Here is a 22214-nt window from a genome sequence, read left to right as displayed (position 1 = left end):
GCTTCACAGTGTCTTGCATCCGATACTGTACTGTGTATATACAGCTGCTGTTACCATACCAACTGATGTCAACAAACATGACGTACAAAGTGGTGTTGCATCAGCAGAGAAGTGGGAGTCTTCGCCAGACCCTAGAGGTCCAGAGAAACAGAGATGTTGAACTGAGCCTTGTACTCACTGGTAACAGGTGCAAAAACAGAACCGCTGAGTTGGTTCTAGTGAGAGACAGCAGGACTCTTCTGGAAGAGGGACGCATTTATTTGTGTTTTATTCGGTAACCCCATGATGATATTCAATATTTGTTCTTCACATATTTTCTAGACTAGGGAACAGGTGCATTAGTACAAATTAAATGTCATTTAGCTTTATTTCACCATTTTGAAAATGGTAAAAAAGAAAACATGCGTTTTCCCAACACAGCAGCAATGTTGAACTTCCGGTCTGTTGACTAAGATAAAGCTGGTCTATCCAATCCCCCCCAAAAAAACGAAAGTAGAGGCATGATCCAGATGGTGGATTGTGGTTGTAATATCTGTTTACAATCACATTGACAAAGATACCCTCAACTTCTCAATTCTGTCTGGAAAAATACAACTATTCATCTTAAGGAAACATAGAAATTACATTTACATTACCATTTAGAAAAAAAATATGTTTTTTTTTTTTTTTTACATGCAGTCCATGCTGTGTCCTATAAGGCTCTGAACAAACATAAAGCACTTGGGAACAAGGTGCCATTTTGGACACACCGACTGAAGTTGTCCTCCCCATTCTCCTCTAGTGTTGGCATGTGACGGACAGAGTGTCAGAGGAGTGATGAGTGGGGATTGAGTGGCCGGGAGTGACACAAACCCTTGATTGATTACAGTCAGAGAGGGCGAATTCTGGACAAAGAGCTAAGAGTGAGGAAGAGGAAAAAGCATAAGCTGAACCTTAAGGTTGTCTGTCAGGCATACACACTGTAGTTCTCCAGTTCTGAAATGAAACAGTGTTTACATGGAACTTTTGTAAATGGATGTTGATTAAACATGCCACGGGTTTGAGTGTGCATTACAAATTACACCCTATTCCCAGTATACCGAAACGGTTTTGGATCAGGGTTCGTAGAGCCAAAAGTAGTGCACTAAACAGGGACTAGGGCGATACGTGATACATGACTATAACACTGTAATAACAACATTGTATCACATGTTGTTCATGTTCATTTACTAATCGCTTTGTAATACAGTTCAGTGGTTTTACACAAGTGGATGGTGGAGCAGTCCTTGTACCATTAGTTTTAACAACCACATCCTCTCAACTCCATAGCAAATACTAAACACACCACAACATGGTAATACAATGTTAATAGAGCAAAGTGTAGATAAAAAGGTGTGAGAGCAAATTGTTACAGGTGAGGGGTGTGAACGAGAGTCATCTAAACAACAATAAAACGTTTTCCTTTTGTAGCTGCCGTTCTGCCATGCCTAAACCTACTGAAAGGCGATTGCTGTAGAAAATGAATAATGTTTTCAACTCTGACCTGCTATTAATGTAGAGAATAAATATAACACCACAACTTGTCTACCAGTCATCATCGCCTTCTTTTTTTTTACATCAGCAGATGTCACAAAGTGCTTGTACAGAAACACAGCCTAAAACAGCCAAACAGTGACATCCCACTGTATGCAACCTGAGATCCACTGTACTTATTCATACCTAATACCTCTAGACGTGTCGAAAAAGACATTACCGAATGAAGGCAGAAAAAGGCTACCCAAATGGAACCAAATGAGGAGAATAAATCACATTAGATAAACAGTGTGTCAGAAAAAAATATTGCCTAGAGCAACCCACTGTCAGAGTCCACATAATGAAGCATTTTAGGGTGTGCATTGAAACCGGAGGAGATAAAAAGCGCTGCATCGTAATTACTTGGGTTACATAAACTCTGGGGGCGAGAATTGCAAGATACACAATCGTGCTCAGCTGGTTAAGAATTCAGGAAATGTGTGCCCTTTGACTGCCTTATGTTGTTGTTGTTTATCTATCTAGTCAGGGTAAATACAGTGTGTGGTTGTATAGGGTGAATTTAAAACTGTATTGGACTGGATCTTTGAGTGTGTCTCTCTTTGTCCTGACCTGTTCTTCTTTCACCCTCTCGTTTGGTCACTTAACTGGAATGGGGTCGATGAGGGCCTAATTAACTATACTGTACGTTTGCATTTGCACAAAGTAAAAGTTTGCACTAGTGATTTTGAGTAAGGAAATCATTATCAGATGTAGTGAAATAAGGTAGAAAAAAATCAAAAGAAGAATAAGAACTTTACATTGCGGGTTTATAACTCAAACACAATAAAGAACAGATGAAGCCAAGGAAAGATTAAAATAGAACAATAATATTCAGATCTGTCACGTCCTGGCCAGTATATAAGGTTAATTGTTTTGTAGTTTGGTCAGGGCGTGACAGAGGGTATTTGTTTTATGTGGTTCAGGGTGGTGTGTTTTGTTAAAAGGGTGTTTGTTTTAGTAATTCCGGGTGTTGGTTTATGTTTAGGTATTTCTATGGGGAGTCTAGTGAATGTATGTCTATGTTTGGTTAATTGGGGTTGGGACTCTCAGTTGAAGGCAGGTGTTGTCTATCTGCCTTTGATTGAGAGTCTCATATAGTAGGGTGTGTTTGGGATTTGTGGGTGATTGTGCTGTGTTGAGCTTTGCTTTGCAGACTGTCAGTGTATCGGTCGTTTTCTTGTTTGTTGTTTTTGTATTCGTGTTGAATTTCATTAAATGTTCAAGATGAACTCTATCGACTCTGCTGCGTATTGGTCTACCTTTTCCGACGATGATTTCGTTATATCGTCTGAAGACGAAGATATTCGTGACAGAATCACCCACCACCAAAGGACCAAGCAGAAGAGGAAGGAGCGGAGGAATTACGAGTTGAACTGGCGGGAGAAGTGGACTTGGGAGGAAGTTCTGGACGGGGCCGGACCTTGGCATCAGGCTGGGGAGTATCGCCGCCCGCAGTGGGAAATAGAAGCAGCCAAGGCAGAGAGGCGGTGGTACGAGGCCAGAGACGCGCTGAGGGAGAAGCACGAGAGGCACCCCCAATAAATTTTTTTGGGGGGGCACACGGGTAGTTTGGCTAGGCGAAGGAAGAGCCGGAAGCCAGCTACCCGTGGTTATATGGAGGAGCGTATGAGGTGGGGAGCGCCATGTTTTGCTGAGAAGCGCACTATCTCACCCATACGCACGCACAGTCCGGTGCGAGTTATTCCAGCCCCTCGCAGGTGCCGTGCTAGAGCGGGCATCCAGCCTGGTAGGAGGATGCCTGCGCAGCGCATCTGGTCGCCGGTACGCCTCCGAGGACCAGGCTACCCAACTCCCGCTCTACGCACGGCTACCATCAGGCCCCTGCACAGCCCAGTCTGCCCTGTACAAGCACTCCGCTCGTACAGGGCTACTAGTTCCATCCAGCCAAGGCGGGTTGTGCAGGAGGTAAGATCTAGACCGGCTGTGCGCCTCCATAGCCCTGGGTTTCCAGCTCCTGTCTCTCGTGCGGACCCGGAAGTGCGTCCACCCAGTCCGACTTGTCCTGTTCCCGCTCCCCGCACTAAACGGCAAGTGCGTAAACCCAGCCTCGCCAGTCAACAGTCGTCGGAGCTGCCCGCCAGTCAACAGTCGTCGGAGCTGCCCGCCAGTCAACAGTCGTCGGAGCTGCCCGCCAGTCAACAGTCGTCGGAGCTGCCTGCCAGTCAACAGTCGTCGGAGCTGCCCGCCAGTCAACAGTCGTCGGAGCTGCCCGCCAGTCAACAGTCGTCGGAGCTGCCCGCCAGTCAACAGTCGTCGGAGCTGCCCGTCAGTCAACAGTCGTCGGAGCTGCCCGTCAGTCAACAGTCGCCGGAGTGGTCAGACTGCGCTGAACTGCCGGAGTGGCCAGACTGCGCTGAACTGCCGGAGTGGCCAGACTGCGCTGAACTGCCGGAGTGGCCAGACTGCGCTGAACTGCCGGAGTGGCCAGACTGCCCTGACCTGCCGGAGTGGCCAGACTGCCCTGACCTGCCGGAGTGGCCAGACTGCCCTGAACGTCCCGAGTGGCCAGACTGCCCTGACCTGCCGGAGTGGCCAGACTGCCCTGACCTGCCGGAGTGGCCAGACTGCCCAGACTGTCCCGAGTGGCCAGACTGCCCAGACTGTCCCGAGTGGCCAGACTGCCCAGACTGTCCCGAGTTGCCAGACTGCCCAGACTGTCCCGAGTTGCCAGACTGCCCAGACTGTCCCGAGTTGCCAGACTGCCCAGACTGTCCCGAGCTGCCAGACTGCCCAGACAGCCTGGAACGGCCTGAGCCGGAGCCACCTCCAAAAAATAGGTGGGTTGGGGAGGGGGGGTGTAGCACAGTGCCGTCGTTGACGGCAGCCACCCTCCCTTCCCTCCCTTTAGTAAGGGGGAAATTTTCTTTTGGGTATTGTTTGGGGGTATTTTTTATTTTTTTTGTTAAGGTGCTTCCGGGGTAGCACCTTTGAGGGGGGGGTACTGTCACGTCCTGGCCAGTATATAAGGTTAATTGTTTTGTAGTTTGGTCAGGGCGTGACAGAGGGTATTTGTTTTATGTGGTTCAGGGTGGTGTGTTTTGTTAAAAGGGTGTTTGTTTTAGTAATTCCGGGTGTTGGTTTATGTTTAGGTATTTCTATGGGGAGTCTAGTGAATGTATGTCTATGTTTGGTTAATTGGGGTTGGGACTCTCAGTTGAAGGCAGGTGTTGTCTATCTGCCTTTGATTGAGAGTCTCATATAGTAGGGTGTGTTTGTGTTTGGGATTTGTGGGTGATTGTGCTGTGTTGAGCTTTGCTTTGCAGACTGTCAGTGTATCGGTCGTTTTCTTGTTTGTTGTTTTTGTATTCGTGTTGAATTTCATTAAATGTTCAAGATGAACTCTATCGACTCTGCTGCGTATTGGTCTACCTTTTCCGACGATGATTTCGTTATATCGTCTGAAGACGAAGATATTCGTGACAAGATCAACAGCAGGCCAACCATGGCTGGGAGGCACTGCAAAGGAAACATTCAGTTTCAGTCTGGGTATAGTGTACAGTCGTGGCCAAAACTTTTGAGAATGACACAAATAATAATTTTCACAAAGTCTGATGCCTCAGTTTGTATGATGGCAATTTGCATATGCTCCAGAATGTTATGAAGAGTGATCAGATGAATTGCAATTAATTGCAAAGTCCCTCTTTGCCATGCAAATGAACTGAATCCCCCAAAAACATTTCCACTGCATTTCAGCCCTGCCACAAAAGGACCAGCTGACATCATGTCAGTGATTCTCTCGGTAACACAGGTGTGAGTGTTGACGAGGACAAGGCTGGAGATCACTCTGTCATGCTGATTGAGTTTGAATAACAGTCTGGAAGCCTCAAAAGGAGGGTGGAACCCTGACCTGTTCACCGGACGTGCTACCTGTCCCAGACCTGCTGTTTTCAACTCTCTAGAGACAGCAGGAGCGGTAGAGATACTCTCAAAGATCGGCTATGAAAAAGCCAACTGACACTTACTCTTGAGTTGCTGACTTGTTGCACCCTTGACAACTACTATGATTATTATTATTTGACCATGCTGGTCATTTATGAACATTTGAACATCTTGGCCATGTGCTGTTATAATCTCCACCCGGCACAGCCAGAAGAGGACTGGCCACCCCTCATAGCCTGGTTCCTCTCTAGGTTTCTTCCTAGGTTTTGGCCTTTCTAGAGAGTTTTTCCTAGCCACCGTGCTTCTACACCTGCATTGCTTGCTGTTTGGGGTTTTAGGCTGGGTTTCTGTACAGCACTTTGAGATATCAGCTGATGTAAGAAGGGCTATATAAATTCATTTGATTTGATTTGATTTGGTGCTTGGACTTCCTTTGTCAAACATGGTTATCTGCAACGAAACACGTGCCTTCATCATTGCTTTGCACAAAAAGGGCTTCACAGCTGAGGATATTGCTGCCAGTAAGATTGCATCTAAATCAACCATTTATCGGATCATCATCAACTTCAAGGAGAGCAGTTCAATTGTTGTGAAGAAGGCTTCAGGGCGCCCAAGAAAGTCCAGCAAGAGCCAGTACCGTCTCCTAAAGTTGATTCAGCTGCAGGATCGGGGCACCACCAGTACAGAGCTTGCTCAGGAATGGCAGCAGGCAGGTGTGAGTGCATCTGCATGCACAGTGAGGCGAAGACTTTTGGAGGATGGCCTGGTGTCAAGAAGGGCAGCAAAGAAGCCACTTTTCTCCAGGAAAAAGATCAGGGACAGACTGATATTCTGCAAAAGGTACAGGGATTGGAATGCTGAGGACTGGGGTAAAGTCATTTTCTCTGATGAATCCCCTTTCCGATTGTTTGGGGCATCCGGAAAAAAGCTTGTCCGGAGAATACAAGGTGGGCGCTACCATCAGTCCTGTGTCATGCCAACAGTAAAGCATTCTGAGACCATTCATGTGTGGGGTTGCTTCTCAGCCAAGGGAGTGGGCTCACTCACAATTTTGCCTAAGAACACAGCCATGAATAAAGAATGGTACCAACATATCCTCCGAGAGCAACTTCTCCCAACCATCCAGGAACAGTTTGGTGACGAACAATGCCTTTTCCAGCATGATGGAGCACCTTGACACAAGGCAAAAGTGATAACTAAGTGGCTCGGGGAACAAAACATCGATATTTTGGGTCCATGGCCAGGAAACTCCCCAGACCTTAATCCCATTGAGAACTTGTGGTCAATCCTCAAGAGGCGGGTGGACAAACAAAAACCCACATATTCTGACAAACTCCAAGCATTGATTATGCAAGAATGGGTCAGTCAGGATGTGGCCCAGAAGTTAATTGACAGTATGCCAGGGCGGATTGCAGAGGTCTTGAAAAAGAAGGGTCAACACTGCAAATATTGACTCTGCATCAACTTCATGCAATTGTCAATAAAAGCCTTTGACACTTATGAAATGCTTGTAATTATACTTCAGTATTCCATAGTAACATCTGACAAAAATATCTAAAGACACTGAGGCAGCAGACTTTGTGAAAATTTATATTTATGTCATTCTCAAAATGTTTGGCCACGACTGTAGACCAGGGTTTCCCAAACTCGGTCCTGTTCCGCCACATTAAGACAAATTGTCTATAAATGGAGAAAGTTCAGCACTGTTGCTACTCTCCCTAGGAGTGGCCGTCCTACAAAGTTGACTGCAAGAGCACAGCGCAGAATGCTCAATGAGGTTAAGAAGAATCCTAGAGAGTCAGCTAAAGACTTACAGAAATCTCTGCAACATACTAACATCTCTGTCGACGAGTCTACGATACGTAAAACACTAAACAAGAATGGTGTACATGGGAGGACACCCCGGAAGAAGCCACTGCTGTCAAAAAAAACATTGCTGCATGTCTGAAGTTCGCAAAAGAGCACCTGGATATGCCACAGCGCTTCTTGCAAAATATTCTGTGGACAGATTAAACTAAAGTTGAGTTGTTTGGCAGGAACACAACACATTTACATTTACATTTAAGTCATTTAGCAGACGCTCTTATCCAGAGCGACTTACAAATTGGTGCATTCACCTTAAGATATCCAGTGGAACAACCACTTTACAATAGTGCATCTAAATCTTTTGGGGGGGGGGGGTTAGAAGGATTACTTTATCCTATCCCAGGTATTCCTTAAAGAGGTGGGGTTTAAGGTGTCTCCGGAAGGTGGTGATTGACTCCGCTGTCCTGGCGTCGTGAGGGAGCTTGTTCCACCATTGGGGTGACAGAGCAGCGAACAGTTTTGACTGGGCTGAGCGGGAACTGTGCTTCCTCAGAGGTAGGGAGGCGAGCAGGCCAGAGGTGGATGAACGCAGTGCCCTTGTTTGGGTGTAGGGCCTGATCAGAGCCTGAAGGTACGGAGGTGCCGTTCCCCTCACAGCTCCGTAGGCAAGCACCATGGACTTGTAGCGGATGCGAGCTTCAACTGGAAGCCAGTGGAGAGAGCGGAGGAGCGGGGTGACGTGAGAGAACTTGGGAAGGTTGAACACCAGACGGGCTGCGGCGTTCTGGATGAGTTGTAGGGGTTTAATGGCACAGGCAGGGAGCCCAGCCAACAGCGAGTTGCAGTAATCCAGACGGGAGATGACAAGTGCCTGGACTAGGACCTGCGCCGCTTCCTGTGTGAGGCAGGGTCGTACTCTGCGAATGTTGTAGAGCATGAACCTACAGGATCGGGTCACCGCCTTGATGTTAGTGGAGAACGACAGGGTGTTGTCCAGGGTCACGCCAAGGTTCTTAGCACTCTGGGAGGAGGACACAAGGGAGTTGTCAACCGTGATGGTGAGATCATGGAAAGGGCAGTCCTTCCCTGGGAGGAGGAGCAGCTCCGTCTTGCCGAGGTTCAGCTTGAGGTGGTGAGCCGTCATCCACACTGATATGTCTGCCAGACATGCAGAGATGCGATTCGCCACCTGGTTATCAGAAGGGGGAAAGGAGAAGATTAATTGTGTGTCGTCTGCGTAGCAATGATAGGAGAGACCATGTGAGGATATGACCGAGCCAAGTGACTTGGTGTATAGTGAGAATAGGAGAGGGCCTAGAACAGAGCCCTGGGGGACACCAGTGGTGAGAGCACGTGGTGCGGAGACAGATTCTCGCCACGCCACCTGGTAGGAGCGACCTGTCAGGTAGGACGCAATCCAAGCGTGGGCCGCGCCGGAGATGCCCAGCTCGGAGAGGGTGGAGAGGAGGATCTGATGGTTCACGGTATCAAAGGCAGCAGATAGGTCTAGAAGGATGAGAGCAGAGGAGAGAGAGTTAGCTTTAGCAGTGCGGAGAGCCTCCGTGACACAGAGAAGAGCAGTCTCAGTTGAATGCCCAGTCTTGAAACCTGACTGATTAGGATCAAGAAGGTCATTCTGAGAGAGATAGCAGGAGAGCTGGCCAAGGACGGCTCGTTCAAGAGTTTTGGAGAGAAAAGAAAGAAGGGATACTGGTCTGTAGTTGTTGATATCGGAGGGATCGAGTGTAGGTTTTTTCAGAAGGGGTGCGACTCGCTCTCTTGAAGACGGAAGGGACGTAGCCAGCGGTCAAGGATGAGTTGATGAGCGAGGTGAGGTAGGGGAGAAGGTCTCCGGAAATGGTCTGGAGAAGAGAGGAGGGGATAGGGTCAAGTGGGCAGGTTGTTGGGCGGCCGGCCGTCACGAGACGCGAGATTTCATCTGGAGAGAGAGGGGAGAAAGAGGTCAAAGCACAGGGTAGGGCAGTGTGAGCAGGACCAGCGGTGTCGTTTGGCTTAGCAAACGAGGATCGGATGTCATCAGCCTTCTTTTCAAAATGGTTGATGAAGTCATCCGCAGAGCGAGAGAGGAGGGGGGGAGGGGGAGGATGATTCAGGAGGGAGGAGAAGGTAGCAAAGAGCTTCCTAGGGTTAGAGGCAGATGCTTGGAATTTAGAGTGGTAGAAAGTGGCTTTAGCAGCAGAGACAGAAGAGGAAAATGTAGAGAGGAGGGCGTGAAAGGTCCGCAGGGAAGCGAGTTTTCCTCCATTTCCGCTCGGCTGCCCGGAGCCCTGTTCCGGGCAGCCGGAACACTATGTATGGAGAAAAAAGGCACAGCACACCAACGTCAAAACCTCATCCCAACTTACAAGTATGGTGGAGGGAGCTACATGGTTTGGGGCTGCTTTGCTGCCTCAGGGCCTGGACAGTTTGCTATCATCGACGGAAAAATTAATTCCCAAGTTTATGAAGACATTTCGATTTAAAATGCTCTGGCATGAACTCGAGAGCAGTTCACACCAGACATCTCAAGAATATTGCTGAACTGAAACAGTTTTGTAAAGATGAATGGTCCAAAATTCCTCCTGACCGTTGTGCAGGTCTGATCCGCAACTACAGAAAACATTTGGTTGAGTTTATTGCTGCCAAAGGAGGGTCAACCAGTTATTAAATCCAAGGGTTCACATACTTTTCCCACCCTACACTGTGAATGTTTACACGGTGTGTTCAATAAAGACATGAACATGTGCAATTGTTTGTGTGTTATTAGTTTAAGCAGACTGTTTGTCTATTGATGTTTGTCTAAATTGTATGACCAATTTATGCAGAAATCCAGGTAATTCCAAAGGGTTCACATATTTTTTCTTGCCACTGTATGTCCTATCCCTACACAACCTTTCAACCAGAAACAGGCTCCAAACAGAACAACAGCTCAATCACTGGTGTGCAGAATATAACACCAGTTAAGCTAAGAGGAAGCAGTTAGTTTCTGTCAACTCTTGGCTGAGCGCCCAAACATCATGGGGTCATTCTACACACACAGAGAACAATTAGAACAGGCCTCTTATTAATACACACACACTTTTCTATCTTATATGAGTTAGTTTCTTTAACAATCTCAAGCCCAATGCCTAGGCTAAAAAGAAGGATATTTTAGTACACAAGTATTAAGTAAGGTTTAACAGAAAATGCCCTCACAACTCTTAGAAAAAAGGGTCCAAAAGGTTCTTCAGCTGAACACTTTTTGGTTCGAGATTTAACCCTTTTTCGTTCCAGGTAGAACCCTTTTTCCATGTAGAATTCTCTGTGAAAAGGGTTCTACATGGAACCCAAAAGGGTTCTTCCTGGAACCAAAAAAGGGTTCTCTAAAGAGTTATCCTAATGGGGACAGCGAAGAAACCTTTTAAGTTTTTTTGTAAGAGTGTACCAGTTGATCATTGAGGAGTGGGTCTGGTGTAAACTAACAGACGATCGTTGAGGAGTGGGTCTGGTGTAAACTAACAGATGATCGTTGGAGTGGGTCTGGTGTAAACTAACAGACGATCGTTGAGGAGTGGGTCTGGTGTAAACTAACAGACGATCGTTGGAGCGGGTCTGGTGTAAACTAACAGATGATCGTTGAGGAGTGGGTCTGGTGTAAACTAACAGACGATCGTTGGAGCGGGTCTGGTGTAAACTAACAGATGATCGTTGAGGAGTGGGTCTGGTGTAAACTAACAGACGATCGTTGAGGAGTGGGTCTGGTGTAAACTAACAGTTGATCGTTGAGGAGTGGGTCTGGTGTAAACTAACAGATGATCGTTGAGGAGTGGGTCTGGTGTAAAATAACAGATGATCGTTGAGGAGTGGGTCTGGTGTAAACTAACAGATGATCATTGAGGAGTGGGTCTGGTGTAAACTAACAGATGATCGTTGAGGAGTGGGTCTGGTGTAAAATAACAGATGATCGTTGAGGAGTGGGTCTGGTGTAAACTAACAGATGATCATTGAGGAGTGGGTCTGGTGTAAACTAACAGATGATCGTTGAGGAGTGGGTCTGGTGTAAACTAACAGATGATCGTTGAGGAGTGGGTCTGGTGTAAACTAACAGACGATCGTTGGAGTGGGTCTGGTGTAAACTAACAGACGATCGTTGGAGCGGGTCTGGTGTAAACTAACAGACGATCGTTGAGGAGTGGGTCTGGTGTAAACTAACAGACGATCGTTGAGGAGTGGGTCTGGTGTAAAATAACAGATGATCGTTGAGGAGTGGGTCTGGTGTCTAACAGACGATCGTTGAGGAGTGGGTCTGGTGTAAAATAACAGATGATCGTTGAGGAGTGGGTCTGGTGTAAACTAACAGATGATCATTGAGGAGTGGGTCTGGTGTAAACTAACAGATGATCGTTGAGGAGTGGGTCTGGTGTAAACTAACAGATGATCGTTGAGGAGTGGGTCTGGTGTAAACTAACAGACGATCGTTGGAGTGGGTCTGGTGTAAACTAACAGACGATCGTTGGAGCGGGTCTGGTGTAAACTAACAGACGATCGTTGAGGAGTGGGTCTGGTGTAAACTAACAGACGATCGTTGAGGAGTGGGTCTGGTGTAAACTAACAGATGATCGTTGAGGAGTGGGTCTAGTGTAAAATAACAGACGATCGTTGGAGTGGGTCTGGTGTAAACTAACAGACGATCGTTGAGGAGTGGGTCTGGTGTAAACTAACAGACGATCATTGAGGAGTGGGTCTAGTGTAAACTAACAGACGATCGTTGGAGTGGGTCTAGTGTAAACTAACAGACGATCGTTGGAGTGGGTCTAGTGTAAACTAACAGACGATCGTTGGAGTGGGTCTAGTGTAAACTAACAGACGATCGTTGGAGTGGGTCTGGTGTAAACTAACAGACGATCATTGAGGAGTGGGTCTAGTGTAAACTAACAGACGATCGTTGGAGTGGGTCTAGTGTAAACTAACAGACGATCGTTGGAGTGGGTCTAGTGTAAACTAACAGACGATCGTTGGAGTGGGTCTAGTGTAAACTAACAGACGATCGTTGGAGTGGGTCTGGTGTAAACTAACAGACGATCGTTGAGGAGTGGGTCTGGTGTAAACTAACAGATGATCGTTGGAGTGGGTCTGGTGTAAACTAACAGATGATCGTTGAGGAGTGGGTCTAGTGTAAAATAACAGACGATCGTTGAGGAGTGGGTCTAGTGTAAAATAACAGACGATCGTTGAGGAGTGGGTCTGGTGTAAACTAACAGACGATCGTTGAGGAGTGGGTCTGGTGTAAAATAACAGATGATCGTTGAGGAGTGGGTCTGGTGTAAACTAACAGATGATCATTGAGGAGTGGGTCTGGTGTAAACTAACAGATGATCGTTGAGGAGTGGGTCTGGTGTAAACTAACAGATGATCGTTGAGGAGTGGGTCTGGTGTAAACTAACAGACGATCGTTGGAGTGGGTCTGGTGTAAACTAACAGACGATCGTTGGAGCGGGTCTGGTGTAAACTAACAGACGATCGTTGAGGAGTGGGTCTGGTGTAAACTAACAGACGATCGTTGAGGAGTGGGTCTGGTGTAAACTAACAGATGATCGTTGAGGAGTGGGTCTAGTGTAAAATAACAGACGATCGTTGGAGTGGGTCTGGTGTAAACTAACAGACGATCGTTGAGGAGTGGGTCTGGTGTAAACTAACAGACGATCATTGAGGAGTGGGTCTAGTGTAAACTAACAGACGATCGTTGGAGTGGGTCTAGTGTAAACTAACAGACGATCGTTGGAGTGGGTCTAGTGTAAACTAACAGACGATCGTTGGAGTGGGTCTAGTGTAAACTAACAGACGATCGTTGGAGTGGGTCTGGTGTAAACTAACAGACGATCATTGAGGAGTGGGTCTAGTGTAAACTAACAGACGATCGTTGGAGTGGGTCTAGTGTAAACTAACAGACGATCGTTGGAGTGGGTCTAGTGTAAACTAACAGACGATCGTTGGAGTGGGTCTAGTGTAAACTAACAGACGATCGTTGGAGTGGGTCTGGTGTAAACTAACAGACGATCGTTGAGGAGTGGGTCTGGTGTAAACTAACAGATGATCGTTGGAGTGGGTCTGGTGTAAACTAACAGATGATCGTTGAGGAGTGGGTCTAGTGTAAAATAACAGACGATCGTTGAGGAGTGGGTCTAGTGTAAAATAACAGACGATCGTTGAGGAGTGGGTCTAGTGTAAACTAACAGACGATCGTTGAGGAGTGGGTCTGGTGTAAACTAACAGATGATCGTTGAGGAGTGGGTCTAGTGTAAAATAACAGACGATCGTTGGAGTGGGTCTGGTGTAAACTAACAGACGATCGTTGAGGAGTGGGTCTGGTGTAAACTAACAGACGATCGTTGAGGAGTGGGTCTAGTGTAAACTAACAGACGATCGTTGGAGTGGGTCTAGTGTAAACTAACAGACGATCGTTGGAGTGGGTCTAGTGTAAACTAACAGACGATCGTTGAGGAGTGGGTCTAGTGTAAAATAACAGACGATCGTTGAGGAGTGGGTCTAGTGTAAACTAACAGACGATCGTTGGAGTGGGTCTAGTGTAAACTAACAGACGATCGTTGGAGTGGGTCTAGTGTAAACTAACAGACGATCGTTGGAGTGGGTCTGGTGTAAACTAACAGACGATCGTTGAGGAGTGGGTCTGGTGTAAACTAACAGATGATCGTTGGAGTGGGTCTGGTGTAAACTAACAGACGATCGTTGAGGAGTGGATCTGGTGTAAACTAACAGATGATCGTTGAGGAGTGGGTCTAGTGTAAACTAACAGATGATCGTTGAGGAGTGGGTCTAGTGTAAAATAACAGATGATCGTTGAGGAGTGGGTCTAGTGTAAAATAACAGACGATCGTTGGAGTGGGTCTGGTGTAAACTAACAGACGATCGTTGGAGCGGGTCTGGTGTAAACTAACAGACGATCGTTGGAGCGGGTCTGGTGTAAACTAACAGACGATCGTTGGAGTGGGTCTAGTGTAAACTAACAGACGATCGTTGGAGTGGGTCTAGTGTAAACTAACAGATGATCGTTGAGGAGTGGGTCTAGTGTAAACTAACAGACGATCGTTGGAGTGGGTCTAGTGTAAACTAACAGATGATCGTTGAGGAGTGGGTCTAGTGTAAACTAACAGACGATCGTTGGAGTGGGTCTGGTGTAAACTAACAGACGATCGTTGAGGAGTGGGTCTAGTGTAAACTAACAGACGATCGTTGGAGTGGGTCTGGTGTAAACTAACAGACGATCGTTGAGGAGTGGGTCTAGTGTAAACTAACAGACGATCGTTGGAGTGGGTCTGGTGTAAACTAACAGATGATCGTTGAGGAGTGGGTCTGGTGTAAACTAACAGACGATCGTTGGAGCGGGTCTGGTGTAAACTAACAGACGATCGTTGAGGAGTGGGTCTAGTGTAAACTAACAGATGATCGTTGAGGAGTGGGTCTGGTGTAAACTAACAGTGGGAGCATATGGCGGTATGGATCAGATTATATAAGAGATCTTGCAAAGGATCTTGAGAGACATTACCTGTGTGTGTGTAGTGATGGTAGGTCCAGTTTGGTGCATCTGAGTAGGAGGTGTAGTCTGTGCCAATGAGGATACATACCGCTCTTCTCTGGACTCTCTTGGCTAAGCCAGTATGCCACACTGGGGCAGCATATTCCACTGCTGGTCAGATGTAGGTGGTGAATACCGTTACCAGGTCCTCCTTGGGGATGTGGAAGTGTTTAAGGCATCGCTGGATGAACAGACGTCGGCTGGCCTTTTCATAGATGTGCTCCATCTGTGTTGTCCACCTTAGATTGCCATGGATGAAGATTTCTAGGATCTACCTTCTGGAGTTCTGTGTTGTTAATTGAAAAGGGTGGTAGTTTGGGTGGTGACTTGATGGAGTGCACATGGAACACTTTGCACTTCGAAGGGTGCAGAACCATGTGTCTCCCCACTGACCATGTCTCCAGGTCAGACAGATTTTCTTGAATGGTGGAAGGTGATGTGAGTGTTCTGGTTTCTAATAAATGAAGGTAATCCACAAACGTCCATTCCTTGACTGCTGTTTGCCTGGCTGGACTGTTGATGTGTGCAATAAAGATTAGCGGACCAAGCAGAGTTCCTTGAGGTATGCCACAAGATACACTATACTGACACTGTCAGACAGCACACCATGATAGATCAGCAGACCAAGCAGAGTTCCTTGAGTTAGGCCACAATGTAAACTGACACAGCATGATTCCTCACCACCTGGGGTCTATTAAAGAGGAAGTTGCCTATCCATCTGGCGAGCGATGGTCGAAGCCCAAGGTCTAACATCCTGATGAGGGCGAGGTTGTGACAGACATGGTTAAAGGCTTTACTGAAGTCAGTGGTCACCAGGGAGCAGATGGAACCATTCTTATCCCGCGACTTGAAGAGCTCGTTAGTTACCTAGATCTGCCAGACAGTGTGTTGTTGATCGGCCTAGTAGACATGGCCTACTACTGGGTGTTAATCTGGGGTAGGATTTCAGTCAGAGCGCATCCAGTGATCAAGCTCTAAGCTACTTTGCTCAGTTAGTGAGATTGGCCATATTTCACTGATAGAGGGTAGCTTAATTTCTTGTTAAGAAATAGCACACCAACAACACCTGCTGTCACGCCTGCTCCCGCTCTCCCTCTCCTGCGCTCGAGGGCGCCAGACTGCCTATCATTACGCACACCTATCCCCTTCGTTACGCGCACCTGCGCCTCATTGGACCCACCTGAACTCTAGCATTATTTGATTGCCTCCCCTTTATCTGTCTGTTTCCTCTGTTTGTTCCCTGTGTCTGCATTGATGTCGTTACTTTGTCCCCTGTCCAGACGCTGTTCCTGTCCTGTTTCATGTCCGTTATTTATTAAATGTTCTCCCTGTACCTGCTTCCATTCCAATAGCACACCGCAAGAGCTGCTTCCCTTTCAGCTGCTTCCCTTCCAATAGCACACGGCAACAGCAGCTTCCCTTCCAATAGCACACCGCAACAGCTGCTTCCCTTCCAATTGCACACCGCAACAGCTGCTTCCCTTCCAATAGCACACGGCAACAGCAGCTTCCCTTCCAATAGCACACCGCAACAGCTGCTTCCCTTTCAGCTGCTTCCCTTCTAATAGCACACCGCAACAGCTGCTTCCCTTCCAGCTGCTTCCCTTCCAATAGCACACCGCAACAGCTGCTTCCCTTCCAGCTGCTTCCCTTCCAATAGCACACCGCAACAGCTGCTTCCCTTCCAATAGCACACCGCAACAGTTGCTTCCCTTCCAGCTGCTTCCCTTCCAATAGCACACCGCAACAAATGCTTCCCTTCCGATAGCACAACACAACTGCTGCTTCCCTTCCAGCTGCTTCCCTTCCGATAGCACACCGCAACAAATGCTTCCCTTCCGATAGCACACCACACCTGCTGCTTCCCTTCCAGCTGCTTCCCTTCCGAAAGCACACCACAACTGCTGCTTCCCTTCCAGCTTCTTCCCTTCCAAAAGCACACCACAACAAATGCTTCCCTTCCGATAGCACAACACAACAGCTGCTTCCCTTGACCACGTGCTGTGATGCATGATGTTCCAGACAGCCTTATGCAGTCTCAGGTTTCATATTAGGAGGCTTGGGCGAGATGGCGATTCCTTTAAAAGGCTCCCTGAATGGTGCTGGATTTACTGTAATCTGAACACCTCTAAAGTACTTTCTACATGCACCACACACAGGTCTGCTGTTGCTTTTTCTAAAAGGACTACAGTCTGCTCTACATTTGCCTTATGTCTCTCATGACTCAATTTGCTCCTGCTGAAAGCTTGACAAGTGCACTGAAGAACACTCTCCATGTAGGTTGTATTAACCTAGTCTTTCTCAAATCTCTCCTCTAGTGTCCCCAGCCAGTTCCAGTTCCACTTACTTCATGTATTCCAGTACAAGCATACTTGATTCACTGGTTCACTGATTCACTGATTCAATTGGTCAACTAATCATCAAGCTCTTGATCAGTTGATTCAGGTGTCAGCTCTGAAACACATAAAACATGTGGAACTGGCTGAGGGTAAGAGAAAGAGTTCTCAACGATGACATTCTATTCTAAAAATGTATCTCATGTACTCCTGGGACTGAACAGCCTTTCACCAAGTGTGAATTACTTCGGTGCGTAACGCGCCAGTACTTAATTCTCAACTATCCGTGTTTGTTCAATTACACACCTCTTGCAGTCCTCTTCCTGAATGTGAGAGTGGAACCAGTCAACTATTATTTGGTATTTATTTTTCTACCTTTCTCTGTTCTCTCTCTCTCTCTCTCTCTGTTCTCTCTCTCTCTCTCTCTCTGTCTCTCTCTCTGTCTCTGTCTCTGTCTCTCTCTCTCTCTCTCTCTCTCTCTCTCTCTCTCTCTCTCTCTCTCCTATCCATCTGTCCCCTCTCCCTAAACTTGTTCTGTCCATCATCTCCTTAATTTAATTTAACAGCCCACCCGGGTCTGTAAGCAATTTGATTCTCTCTCTCCTGCTTTACCTCCATCTCCTCTTTCTCTCCATTCATTGTTTCATCTTTCAAAATCAATCTTCAGGAGCTTTCCTTAACCTCCCAATGTGTACATCTCTTCTGCCATATTCTGTTTTTCGCCCAGGGCCTAAAAAAGCTGGACATCTTTTTTTTTTGCTGTTGCTTGGAGCTGCATGACATCTACAACCTTATAGCCGTTTTCTTTTCTAATCTGATCCTCCTGGCTCTCCTCAATCTCAAATGTTATTCCGTTTCCTCTGTCGCCTTCCGCTGCAACCTCTTATCTATGATCTATGTCTTGGATCACATCTGGCTCCTGTGCTCCCTAATATTTCCTGCCTACGCAATTTGTTGATTTGCCTCGCCTACGCCATTTTGGCTCGAGTCCGGCAGTCCGGGGTTCAAAAACTATTTGAAATCTTTAAAATACTTTGAGCGTTTGCTTTAGCCTGCCTAGAGTGCTTGGTGGGCGGGATTTGCAGTTTGGGATTTTTCTATTGGTTCCATCGCAACAGGCAAGCTCAATCAAGCTCAGCTAAATTATTTGAAATTATTTCAAATAGTATTTGAACCCAGGTCTGGAGTCCGGACGCTTTTTGTTCTTCACACTTTGTCTACTGTCAGGAAGCAGTGTTGCTCTTTTTTTGTCTTTTTTTGTCTTTTTTTTTTTACAGCTGCTGTGCATATCAAGTAGACATGTTTGATTTCTCTGTTTGGTTAATATTCACTTGAATCTCAGATATTGTCTGAAGTCTTTGAAATAAAAATGTTGTAGGAATGTGAATGCTAATGATATAAACGAGGAACAGTCTTCTCGGCCACATATTTATCATCTGACACTTTTTTGTGTTGACCTGAAAAATATTTACTGTGACTAATTTAGATTCATTTTGATTAATTGAAAAGCTGATGTTGCCTAACTCATCATAGAGAGACAATGGACATGTTCAATTTTACCCAATCAATTTTTAATCAGTTTGATGAGAATTTTAATCTGCACCTCTAATTAGTAAAGAGCTCAGTTAGAGGGAAAATCAGCAATCACATTAGGTCCATGGAAACAATTAAAAGACTTAGGGAGCTTCAACTCTTTCTGTCACTGGTATGAGAAAGGAGTAAACAGTCTCTCGTGAAAAGTTTAACATTTCCTTCTTTGTTCCCGAGAGCATCTTGTGTTCATTTTCTTTCCCGTGTCAAATAATAGTGGAAAAGGATGTGAAATCCCAAAATGAATGAAGTATATATTCTTTCCATTCCATGCCACAAGGCTACACCTGGGCCAGTGTTCATAAAGTGTCTCGAGAAGTATTGATCCAGGATCAGATCTCTGATGTCCATGTAAAAATCTGTCGTTCTGCCCCATAGCAAGGCAGTTTCCCCGGGCGCCGAAGACGTGGATGTCGATTAAGGTAGCCCCCCCCCGCACCTCTGATTCAGCGGGGTTGGGTTAAATGCGGAAGACACATTTCAGTTGAATACATTCAGTTGGACAACTGATTAGGTGTCCACCTTTCCCTTTTCCCATGTAATCTTATTTATCATGATCTAAAGGCAATGCTGATCAGCACTGCTACTCTGAGACGCTCTGAGAATAAGGGAGCAGATCGGAGTGGGGTTTTGTATATATAGTTTCTATGTTTTCACTTTCCAAGTTTTTTTACCAAAAGATTTCAAATAAAGAGAACGTCAGTTCAACTCACTCTTGGCTCTTTTCAAATTTCATCACCTGTCAATCATGAATATATATATTTTTTTTATTTAACTAGGCAAGTCAGTTTAGAACAAATTCTTATTTACAATGACGGCCTACACCGGCCAAACCCGGACGACGCTGGGCCAATTGTGCGCTGCCCTATGGGACTCCCAATCACGGCCGGTTGTGATGCAGCTTGGAATCGAACCGGGGTCTGTAGTGACACCTCTAGCACTGAGATGCAGTGCCTTAGACCGCTGTGCCACTCGGGAGCCCAATATAGTTTAACAGGCATAATTTTGAAGGGCTATAGAGAAAACAAAACATTCTATTACAGTAACTATACTACCGGGGTATGATACTGAGAGGGTGATCTCAACCATATCCCCTATCCATAGATTTCACAGAATGTCATTTTGAATGACACTTGAGAGTTTGATCGCGACCATCGCCGAACCAATTATATATAAAGCATATTTCATCATGTATTTTCATTCTTCGGAAATGTTGACATTTTTCCTTCGATTATTCTTCGAACTGTTCCAGTTGTATCATGGGCTTTCATCATGAAAGACCTTAAACCACTTTCTGTTTTATTTTAGGACTTTTTTCTGTTTTTCTTGGCTCAGGGATAGCTCCTGGTGCAGTATCGGAACCCCTCAGATTTCACGCCCATTGTCTATCACTCTCTATTAGTCTCTTATGAATGCAATAATCTTATCACTCTCTATTAGTCTCTAATAAATATAATAATCTTATCACTCTCTATTAGTCTCTAATAAATAGAATAAGCTTATCACTCTCTATTTGTCTCTAATGAATAGAATAAGCTTATCACTCTCTATTTGTCAATAATGAATAGAATAAGCTTATCACTCTCTATTTGTCAATAATGAATAGAATAAGCTTATCACTCTCTATTTGTCTCTAATGAATAGAATAAGCTTATCACTCTCTATTTGTCTCTAATGAATAGAATAAGCTTATCACTCTCTATTTGTCTCTAATGAATAGAATAAGCTTATCACTCTCTATTTGTCTCTAATGAATAGAATAAGCTTATCACTCTCTATTTGTCTCTAATGAATAGAATAAGCTTATCACTCTCTATTTGTCTCTAATGAATAGAATAAGCTTATCACTCTCTATTTGTCAAGAATGAATAGAATAAGCTTATCACTCTCTATTTGTCTCTAATGAATAGAATAAGCTTATCACTCTCTATTTGTCAAGAATGAATAGAATAAGCTTATCACTCTCTATTTGTCAAGAATGAATAGAATAAGCTTATCACTCTCTATTTGTCTCTAATGAATAGAATAAGCTTATCACTCTCTATTTGTCTCTAATGAATAGAATAAGCTTATCACTCTCTATTTGTCTCTAATGAATAGAATAAGCTTATCACTCTCTATTTGTCAAGAATGAATAGAATAAGCTTATCACTCTCTATTTGTCAAGAATGAATAGAATAAGCTTATCACTCTCTATTTGTCTCTAATGAATAGAATAAGCTTATCACTCTCTATTTGTCAAGAATGAATAGAATAAGCTTATCACTCTCTATTTGTCTCTAATGAATAGAATAAGCTTATCACTCTCTATTTGTCAAGAATGAATAGAATAAGCTTATCACTCTCTATTTGTCAAGAATGAATAGAATAAGCTTATCACTCTCTATTTGTCTCTAATGAATAGAATAAGCTTATCACTCTCTATTTGTCTCTAATGAATAGAATAAGCTTATCACTCTCTATTTGTCAATAATGAATAGAATAAGCTTATCACTCTCTATTTGTCTCTAATGAATAGAATAAGCTTATCACTCTCTATTTGTCTCTAATGAATAGAATAAGCTTATCACTCTCTATTTGTCTCTAATGAATAGAATAAGCTTATCACTCTCTATTTGTCTCTAATGAATAGAATAAGCTTATCACTCTCTATTTGTCTCTAATGAATAGAATAAGCTTATCACTCTCTTGGTTACTCACCCCTTTTTTTTATTCTCATCTTCTCACTTGCATCATCCTTGTCTCACTTCTCATCAGCAGGGTTGTCTTCCATCCAGGCCTTTCTCTGAACCTACTAGTTGATGTTTAGAGTCCTTTCTGACTGCCTAGTGTGTCCTTCAAGAGATCCAGAGTTATATTCTGACAGTTCAACATCTGATTGGTCGTTCATTTTTCTTAACCCTCCATTTGGTCATGCTAAGACTTCCTCCCAAGTGGTGTAGTCTACATGTCGGTGGTATTCTGTGCCAGTACTAGGCCATAGGACCCTCAAATTCAACTCGGAACCTTGAAGCCAGTTCCAAGGTGTTTTTTCATTGTTCCCCTCTAATCAGGGACTGTTTTAGACCTGAAAATAAGACATTTTAAGTGGTCATGTATGCTCATGAAGTCGATAGGTAGCTTAGCGGTTAAGAGCATTGGGCCAATAACCGAAAGGTTGCTGGTTTGAATCCCCAAGTCGACTAGGTGAAAAATCTGTCAATGTGCACTTGAGCAAGGCACTTAACCCTCCTGTAAATTCCTCTGATTAAGAACGTCAGCTAAAATGTAAATATAAGGAGTTTTAACTGCATCCTAATGTTTTCATACCCGCAGGATAAAGGTAAACTGTTACCATGTTTGAACAGAAAATGGGGGCACATGCGCTGCAGACCTGGTCTTTGCGATAGTCAGCAAGGAGTCCAGAGCTCCTCCGCCTACACAGCGTCTACCGGTCTACCGGTCTTTCTATCTGTTAA

The sequence above is a fragment of the Salmo trutta genome, chromosome 23 (genome assembly GCF_901001165.1).
Source record: "Salmo trutta chromosome 23, fSalTru1.1, whole genome shotgun sequence".
NCBI classification, from domain to species: Eukaryota; Metazoa; Chordata; class Actinopteri; order Salmoniformes; family Salmonidae; genus Salmo; species Salmo trutta.
The sequence above is the reverse complement of the archived record's forward strand: the minus strand, read 5'-3'. Positions refer to the sequence as shown.